The sequence below is a fragment of the Brienomyrus brachyistius genome, chromosome 7, assembly GCF_023856365.1.
Source record: "Brienomyrus brachyistius isolate T26 chromosome 7, BBRACH_0.4, whole genome shotgun sequence".
Taxonomy (NCBI): Eukaryota; Metazoa; Chordata; class Actinopteri; order Osteoglossiformes; family Mormyridae; genus Brienomyrus; species Brienomyrus brachyistius.
This window is the reverse complement of record NC_064539.1, coordinates 2,795,494-2,803,070: the sequence shown is the minus strand read 5'-3', so window position 1 is coordinate 2,803,070 and position 7,577 is coordinate 2,795,494. Positions and strand designations below refer to the sequence as shown.

Genomic DNA, 7,577 nt, shown 5'->3' with positions numbered 1-7,577 from the left:
CTTGGAATCATCCTAATGTTCCCCCACATAAATGCACGCAGCATTTATATTTAACCTAAGCCAGGGAAGATGGGTGTCCCCCTTGGTATATTTTGCCAATTATGATCAATTTATTGGCCAACAATGAAATAAAGCATTATCCTAGTCTGTTGTTGCTTTTAATAGTTTTCATGCTTTTGTTTGTTTCGGTTTTTTATATGTATTTTTTAAATATAATGTTCATTCATTAATACATTTGTAATTGATAATTTGTTAATAAATTAGATTTACCTTGATCCTTGACTTTATTTGCTTTATTTATTTGCTTGATTGAGAAGTGAGTGGGGTAATGCATTAATATTATTTGATTCTGGTTAGTTCATTGACCCATTTAACATGGTAACATGCTATCATTACCATAAGAAATTCATATAAGTGTTTCATTTATAAATTTAAATAGTTTGCATTAGATGATAAGTACATGTATATTTAAAACACCTTCTAACTGTTTTGTCAGTCATGTTACAGAATGGAACAGGTTTTTTAAATTGGCCTGCATTGTTCACTTACCTTAATATTTACTAATGATTATATTAATGGGCATTTTCATTTATTTATTATGACACAAAATGAACCAATTTGTTATACCTAATTGGCTATAAAGGCTTATTAAATAATTGCTGTTCTGTGGTTGTGTGTCTTTTATTTAATTGGTCACATATGTTGGTTGTCATTAAGCTAACCATTGGCAACAGAACTGATATGTGATAAGAAGTGATGTGCAACATTAGGCAGCAGTACTTTTTTGCCAAATGGAATAGTGTATTGCTAAACATTGCAGAAGAAGAATATATATCATAAATCAAAAATACCAATTTGCTTAATGACATTTGCTTTAGCTGGCAGTAAATCTCGAAAACAGTCAACAAATCAGGAACGTATGTGTGGGGTTGGCCATGGCAGTCAACAAATCAGGAATCGATGAGCAGGGTGGGCCATGGCAGTCAACAAATCAGGAATCGATGAGCAGGGTGGGCCATGGCAGTCAACAAATCAGGAATCGATGGGCATGGTAGGCCATGGCAGTCAACAAATCAAGAATCAATGGGCAATGTTGGCCATGGGAGGGGCTGGTCTTCTTGCAACCTGCAATGAGGCATAACCTAGACATAACCTACTCCAGAGCAGCTTCGTGATAGAGGCCCATTATCTTTGCATAATGATCTCATTTAATATATAACTAATAACTTCATTTAATATAATTGTTTATATTTATATGCTGATTAAAATATTGGAGAGCACAAAACAAAGCTTGCAACTCTTTGTTTCATATTTATTTAAAACATTTAATTCACTTGCTTATTTTACATTATTACAGTATCTGCCACATCTCTTGTGATACTTCTTGTAGTAAGGTAATAGTAACTACAAAGAGCAGAGTCCTCTATTGAAATACAAATGTAAAACAAATCACATTGATCATTAGTACTTAGAATAAATATTCTTTAAACATTGTGCTGAATGTGAATATATAGATAAGGTTTTAAACAAGTATTCTTGCGGAACACAGTATCCACAAGCCCCACTAAGCATCTGGGTTGGCATTGAGAAACCGACACCAGCAATATAAAAATTGTAGTTTTGACGGAGTTTTGGGTCTTTGGATCTTCCATTCACATTCCTATGAAAGTAAAGATGGACAATATTTAATGAAGATGTGCACTACCGTGCACTGAGGAATTGCTGATTTTATGTCAGACCACGCAAATTCACATTCAAAACTTTAACAGCTTCTGTTGAAGAGCAATTAAAAGTACAATTTGGGTACACATGTCACAACTTTGTTAACACTTTTAAAAGGAAATGCGAAAAAGTATGAGATATGTAATAAGCATGCGTCTGCTCACCTTACTCTCTCTGCTCTGCTGCAGATCACACCGTATATTATTAATTACACGCATCTCTTCATCATTTCCAGGATCTTGGGGGCACACCGACCACTTGAATATACACTTGTGTTGGGCTCCAAACTAGAAGAAATAAAATACAGCTATGTTCAACTATGCGTCATTCTCCATTTGAATATATATATATATATTTTTTTTTATCAGTTTCACGAATCCCAACAGTAAACCACCTTAAAATGTCTTTTAATATTTTCTGTTATGATGCATGCAAAATTAAGATTTTAATTACAGATGTATATTTTAATATGTAAAATGCAAGTTTTGGTTAGTTTGTCACTGGTGTTATGACATGATCAGGTAATCGTTTTGCGATAAATTTGTTTATTTTGCATTTATATTTCAGTTTATCTGTATTTAATTAACGAAATCCTTTAAAATAATCGTGTTACCAATGATTTTTATAGACATATATTGCAAACACATATACTGACTATTCCAACAATTCAAGTAGATATTTGAACAAGAGTTAATCAGGAAGAACAAATACCTTGTCATAGCAGATTTATAACACCAGTGACACTATGAAACCACTAGTGATAAAACATCTTTTTTTTTTTTTTTTTTTTACCAAATAGCAAAATTACAGATATGTCACAGATATGATGTAACACCAGTGATTGTAGCACCAGTCATATGCTGATTAAAAGGGAAGTATTTCTTCTTTTTTTTGTTAATGGCTGCCCCATTGGAGGTAAGCTGACCTAATGCCACGATTTAAAATCATTTAAAATCAAAAGATATGCGATATTGACTACCCAGCCCTTACAGTGCCTAAGATCAGTGATGTGTAGAAATCAGATGCTGCCTGAAAAACAAATTTATCAATAAATTTATTGCATAAAATGAGCAAGTATGGACTCACCGTCTCATTACTTGTGATGTTTCTTCTATGATGGCTCTTGCCCAGAGGAGGCTGCCCAATATAGCAAGAATTAATATGTGAAAGTGTCATATAAGAGTCCCCAAAACCAAAATCACTATGAAAAATGCATTTTTAAAATTAATTACATTTTTAAAGTAAACAGTAAAAATGAAACTCTTTTATACAAATTCACAAGTTATGTCTATTGAAAATACTATTTTATATAAGGTATGGCATCTCAAATTTTGAAATTTGGCAAGCTATTTGACAGGTGTAGAGTAACTATGACACCTGATAAAAATAGAAAAATCAAACAAATCATGACGGAAATGTATTATTTAATCCTATGTCGCCTGCATGTTGACTTAGTGCTGTGCTTAACATTTTAAGCATGTATTTAAGCCCTGCAGCCTCTGTGACATAGTTTCCACTCCAAATGCAGAATAACCCGAATGTCTAATTGAACTTAGATATGCGTGTTCATGTAGATATTCATGTTGACGCTGATGATTCTTTTAAATGGATGCTCTCCTTTCATGTTTTGATATGTTTGGATATTGTCATGTCTAAGCTGTAACAGGATAGGCACGGAATATCTGACAAGATATATAAATAAAACAAGGTGATAATTACCTCTAGTGACCCGCTGCAGTTCACCTTATTCTGTGGAAATAAGCGAAATGACGTGACAGTTTAATGACATATGTACTTTACAGTACGCATATTAAATAACAGTTTTATATGTATCTTACAAAATGCCGTATCAAATTCATGGAGTCATTGTACATATGTCTTAGACAGTCTTCGCGAGATCTCGTGGCCCACGTGGAGAGGCAAACCCCGAGAATAACAATGATGTGACCTGCAAAACGAAAAAGAAAGAAGTTTAAATTTAAAGACATTTGATTTCACGGACAATAATAAATTAAATCACAATGCGAGTTAAAAGCATCTGCTTATTACCAATTAAATATGTCTTGCCCATTCTGACCTTGAATGGTTAAAGGTTAGCAGGTACGGGATCTTTTATACCCTTTTTAGCGCCCACATATTTCTTGTATTAAGAGGTGTGGTCAAAAAAACCACAACCCGTCCATTATTAACCATTATTAGTGTTGCTGTTTTAGTTAGTGGTGATGGCAGTGTTGTTGTTTGTGGTGGGAGGTAGTACTGACTGTAGCAGTAACTTCAGCCAATCACTATTTCGTGCCAGAACAGTTAATATGAACATGATTGAAGTGATTGAGTGTAATAACTCTTTACCTACGTTGCTGGAGGAAGACCCTGTATATATGCATACACTGGAGCACAACGTTTTGTTTACACGATTACGGGTGCTTTGCAAAGTTTCTGGTTTGCAACCAGAAAGGGAATCTACGTAGTATCGCACAAACTTATAATGACGCACAATGACATAAATGACTCATCTCTGAATGTGCGCTCGTATTCAAAAGTATCCAAGCGTGGATTCATGCAATAAAAACATTGCAAATGTCAAAATATGGTCCAGGCGCCGAGTATCATCAACCTGGGTAAATGTTTATGAAGATTGGATGGATGGACGAATAGATAGCTGGCCCTCAACTGAAAATGGTTTTAAGCACAGAATCTACAACCGCATCTTCCAGTTGTATGACAACATGCAGATATAGCGTCTTACTACAACCGCCGAACCGCAACTGATGCAATTTCTCATTACCCCATAGATCACTGATTTGGGCGGAGGGGCGGGGTAGTACATTTATATTATTATATTGTGGTAATGATTCTTTCTGGTAAGTTAGGATGTGATTTCCAAAGAAGTCAGTGAAAGGGACATCAACAACGAACCCCGAGGTGAGGTCCTTTTTCTACAATGCCGAGCCAAAAATTCTTTGCGGGATTAACAATTACCGCAAATTTAGATTAAATGATGCGGGAGATTACAGCGCTTAAACTGGCATCATGGGGAAGAAGGATATCAGTAAAAATGGAAAGATGAATATCACTTCTTGTGTTTTAATTGTAACGGCAATATTTTACAAATTAAAAAATTAACTGTATACAGCACACCTACAAACGTCACACCTCTCAACCCGGCAAACCCGGTATACCGCCATGTTAATAAGAAACATATGCCCTTGCTTCACTCCTTATCTTATAATTCTTAAAACTGATCTAATGTGGTCGTCCACGTTTTTGCTCCTTCCCAATCCCATCTGGGAGTCGCAAAGGACTGGTTTCACAAACGCTGGTGTAATGACTGCAAAGCAAATCTTTTCAAATTTCCAAGTGATTTCAGGGATTTCAAAGATTGATACAGAGTTTGATAGCCTAGGAATACTAGAATTTCGGTTTACTCTGAAGCATTACGGCAGGGTTTGATGAAGGAGGGCTGATCCACATAGTCGCAGAGGCTCCCAACAAAAGTGGTTTATTTAATTAAACAGAATAGAAAGAGAAAACCATAAAATAAAAGAATGACAAGGGGTCTAAACAAAATTGGTACCTGTGTATCACAGTACAGCGTAACACAAGCATCACTGGTCGCAGTTTGCTGAAGGGCCGAGTAATTCTATTCTCTCCATAACAGTGCACGTTAAAGCCTATGTCGGGCAATTTGTGCTGAATACCTTAAACAATGCCTTCAAAATTACTGTTAAAAGCGCCTAGGACATTGTGCATGACACAGGGAGAACATTGAAACCACAGACATGCAGGGTGGCAGGGGAATCCACTTTCCTAGAGGTGTGAGGTAATAGTACTACTCCCACGGACCAGAGGGGCGCTCCCCTGGCCCCAGTAATTTCTCACAATCACCAGCACTATCTAGTTAAAGCCTAACACCACAAAAACACCCTCCAATTCAGTAAAGATATCACTTTAAAGATATGTCAAAAGATACCACTTTACTTTAAAGATATGTCAAAAAAAACCACATGGCTTGACCATAAAAGGTGTGGAGAGAAGTATTGTATTGGTGTGACGTTCATTTTCCCCCTTGTGAACCACAGTACATTTCATGAACATTTTGTTGTTTTTCATTTAAACTGGCTATGATATACAGTACTATGGAAAAATCGAAAAAAAAAAAAAAAGAATATGGTTAAATGATTTTCATGTTTGTGTAAAACTGTCATGACCAATCCTCCCGTGTGCCACACCCCTTCATCTACCTCGTGTGGAATCCTGGTGTTCCCAGGTGTATCTAGTTGTTGTTAATTAGTCCTGTATATTTAAGTCTGCGTTCGAATATGTTTCCCTGTCCAGTCGCTGACGTTGTGTTGTAGTTAGATGTTCCTGAGTCTTTTACCCGTATTAAATCTCGTGTTCACCTGCCTCCTGTGCTACTTTCCCACTCCATGCCCCCACGCTACATAACAAAAACTATGTCTCAAAATGTTTCAGCTTGGCTGTTTCAAAACCTCTCCTAAAGTCACCCTAATCTGTGCAGCAACCATCCGTGTAGCTTTTGACTTGACCGCTACCACACCTCGTTAATCAATACACCATTGAGTTAACTAATTATGTTGAATTTTATTAATCCCACAATGGCAAAATAAATTAAGGGAGTTGGTGGAGAAATTTAATTAATACATAGAATAGCTGAAGTGCCCCTGAGTAGAGGTTTGGGAAAGCAATGTTCTTCTAGCCATCTGGCAAGATATCAGTAACTTTCTGGAGAACAGAAGAAATTCATGTTAGTTTTTATTGAGTTACTGTTAATCTGCATATGTTCTGTTGCATATACGTGTTTTTTACTGAGCAAATGTACACAGCAGTCAGATAAACTGCTTTAAACATTTTCTCTGCCTGCCTAAGGCTGTTGCACAGTGGTGTACATCCATTTATCTGGCACCCCCTAAAAGGTCTGCATGGTCAGAGTTTCGAGTCTCATATGTTCTTGAATTGTCATGTGGGTATGCTGCCATGGACTAGTTGGCATTGCTAAATTTCCCATAATGTGTGAATGTGTAGATGGATGAACCTAATAAAAGGTTTTGGGTACGACTGAACATGTAAGAGTGTCAAATTTAAATAGCTCCTGCAGGTCAGCATACATGTGAAATTAAATGAAAATAATTAGATTAAGCTTTATTTGCCATTTGTACAAGTTCAGGAACAAAGAATGTCGTTCTTGCAGGTTCCATCTTGCTCTTCCTTTTTAAGGAATGCACATATAGTACCGGGAAAAAGCCTTAAGCAGTCAAAGGAAATGTTTAAAGCTATTTATCTGGGTATTAAATGTGTATGTACTCGGAATAAAAAAAAATAAATTAACATTAAAACATCCATCCATCCATCCATCCATTTTCCAAACCACTTATCCTACTGGGACTCGGGGGGTCTGGAGCCTATCCCGGAAGCAATGGGCGCGAGGCAGGGAACAACCCAGGATGGGGGGCCAGCCCATCGCAGGGCACACAGACACCATTCACTCACACATGCACTCCTACGGGCAATTTAGCAAGTCCAATTAGCCTCAGCATGTCTTTGGACTGTGGGGGGAAACCGGAGGAAACCCCACGATAACATGGGGAGAACATGCAAACTCCACACACATGTAACCCAGGTGGAGACTCGAACCCAGGACCCAGAGGTGTGAGGCAACAGTGCTACCCACTGCACCACCATGCTGCCCCACATTAGAACATAGGGAAACTAAAGTAACACAATTAAAACAAACAAGAATTTCTTATGTTCTCTAAATAGGGGCAGCCCAGCCATTTATTTGTTACCGTTTACAAGCAGCTTACTTAATTAATGAATTAACCTCATTTAAAATGTCA

General features: G+C 36.9%; 1 long non-coding RNA gene across 2 annotated transcripts; it reads right to left on the bottom strand.

Annotated features, from left to right (window-relative positions):
• Positions 1–972: 972 nt before the first annotated feature.
• Positions 973–4,331, bottom strand: LOC125746506 (uncharacterized). 2 transcript variants are annotated; one of them, XR_007398994.1, is made up of 5 exons: positions 3,561–4,331; positions 3,442–3,471; positions 2,809–2,859; positions 1,887–2,009; positions 973–1,125 (listed from the first exon to the last, which is right to left on the bottom strand). It is a non-coding gene; the product is annotated as an uncharacterized LOC125746506 (long non-coding RNA). The 2 variants fall into 2 exon arrangements; XR_007398993.1 differs by lacking the exon at positions 973–1,125 and adding an exon at positions 1,343–1,660.
• Positions 4,332–7,577: the final 3,246 nt, after the last annotated feature.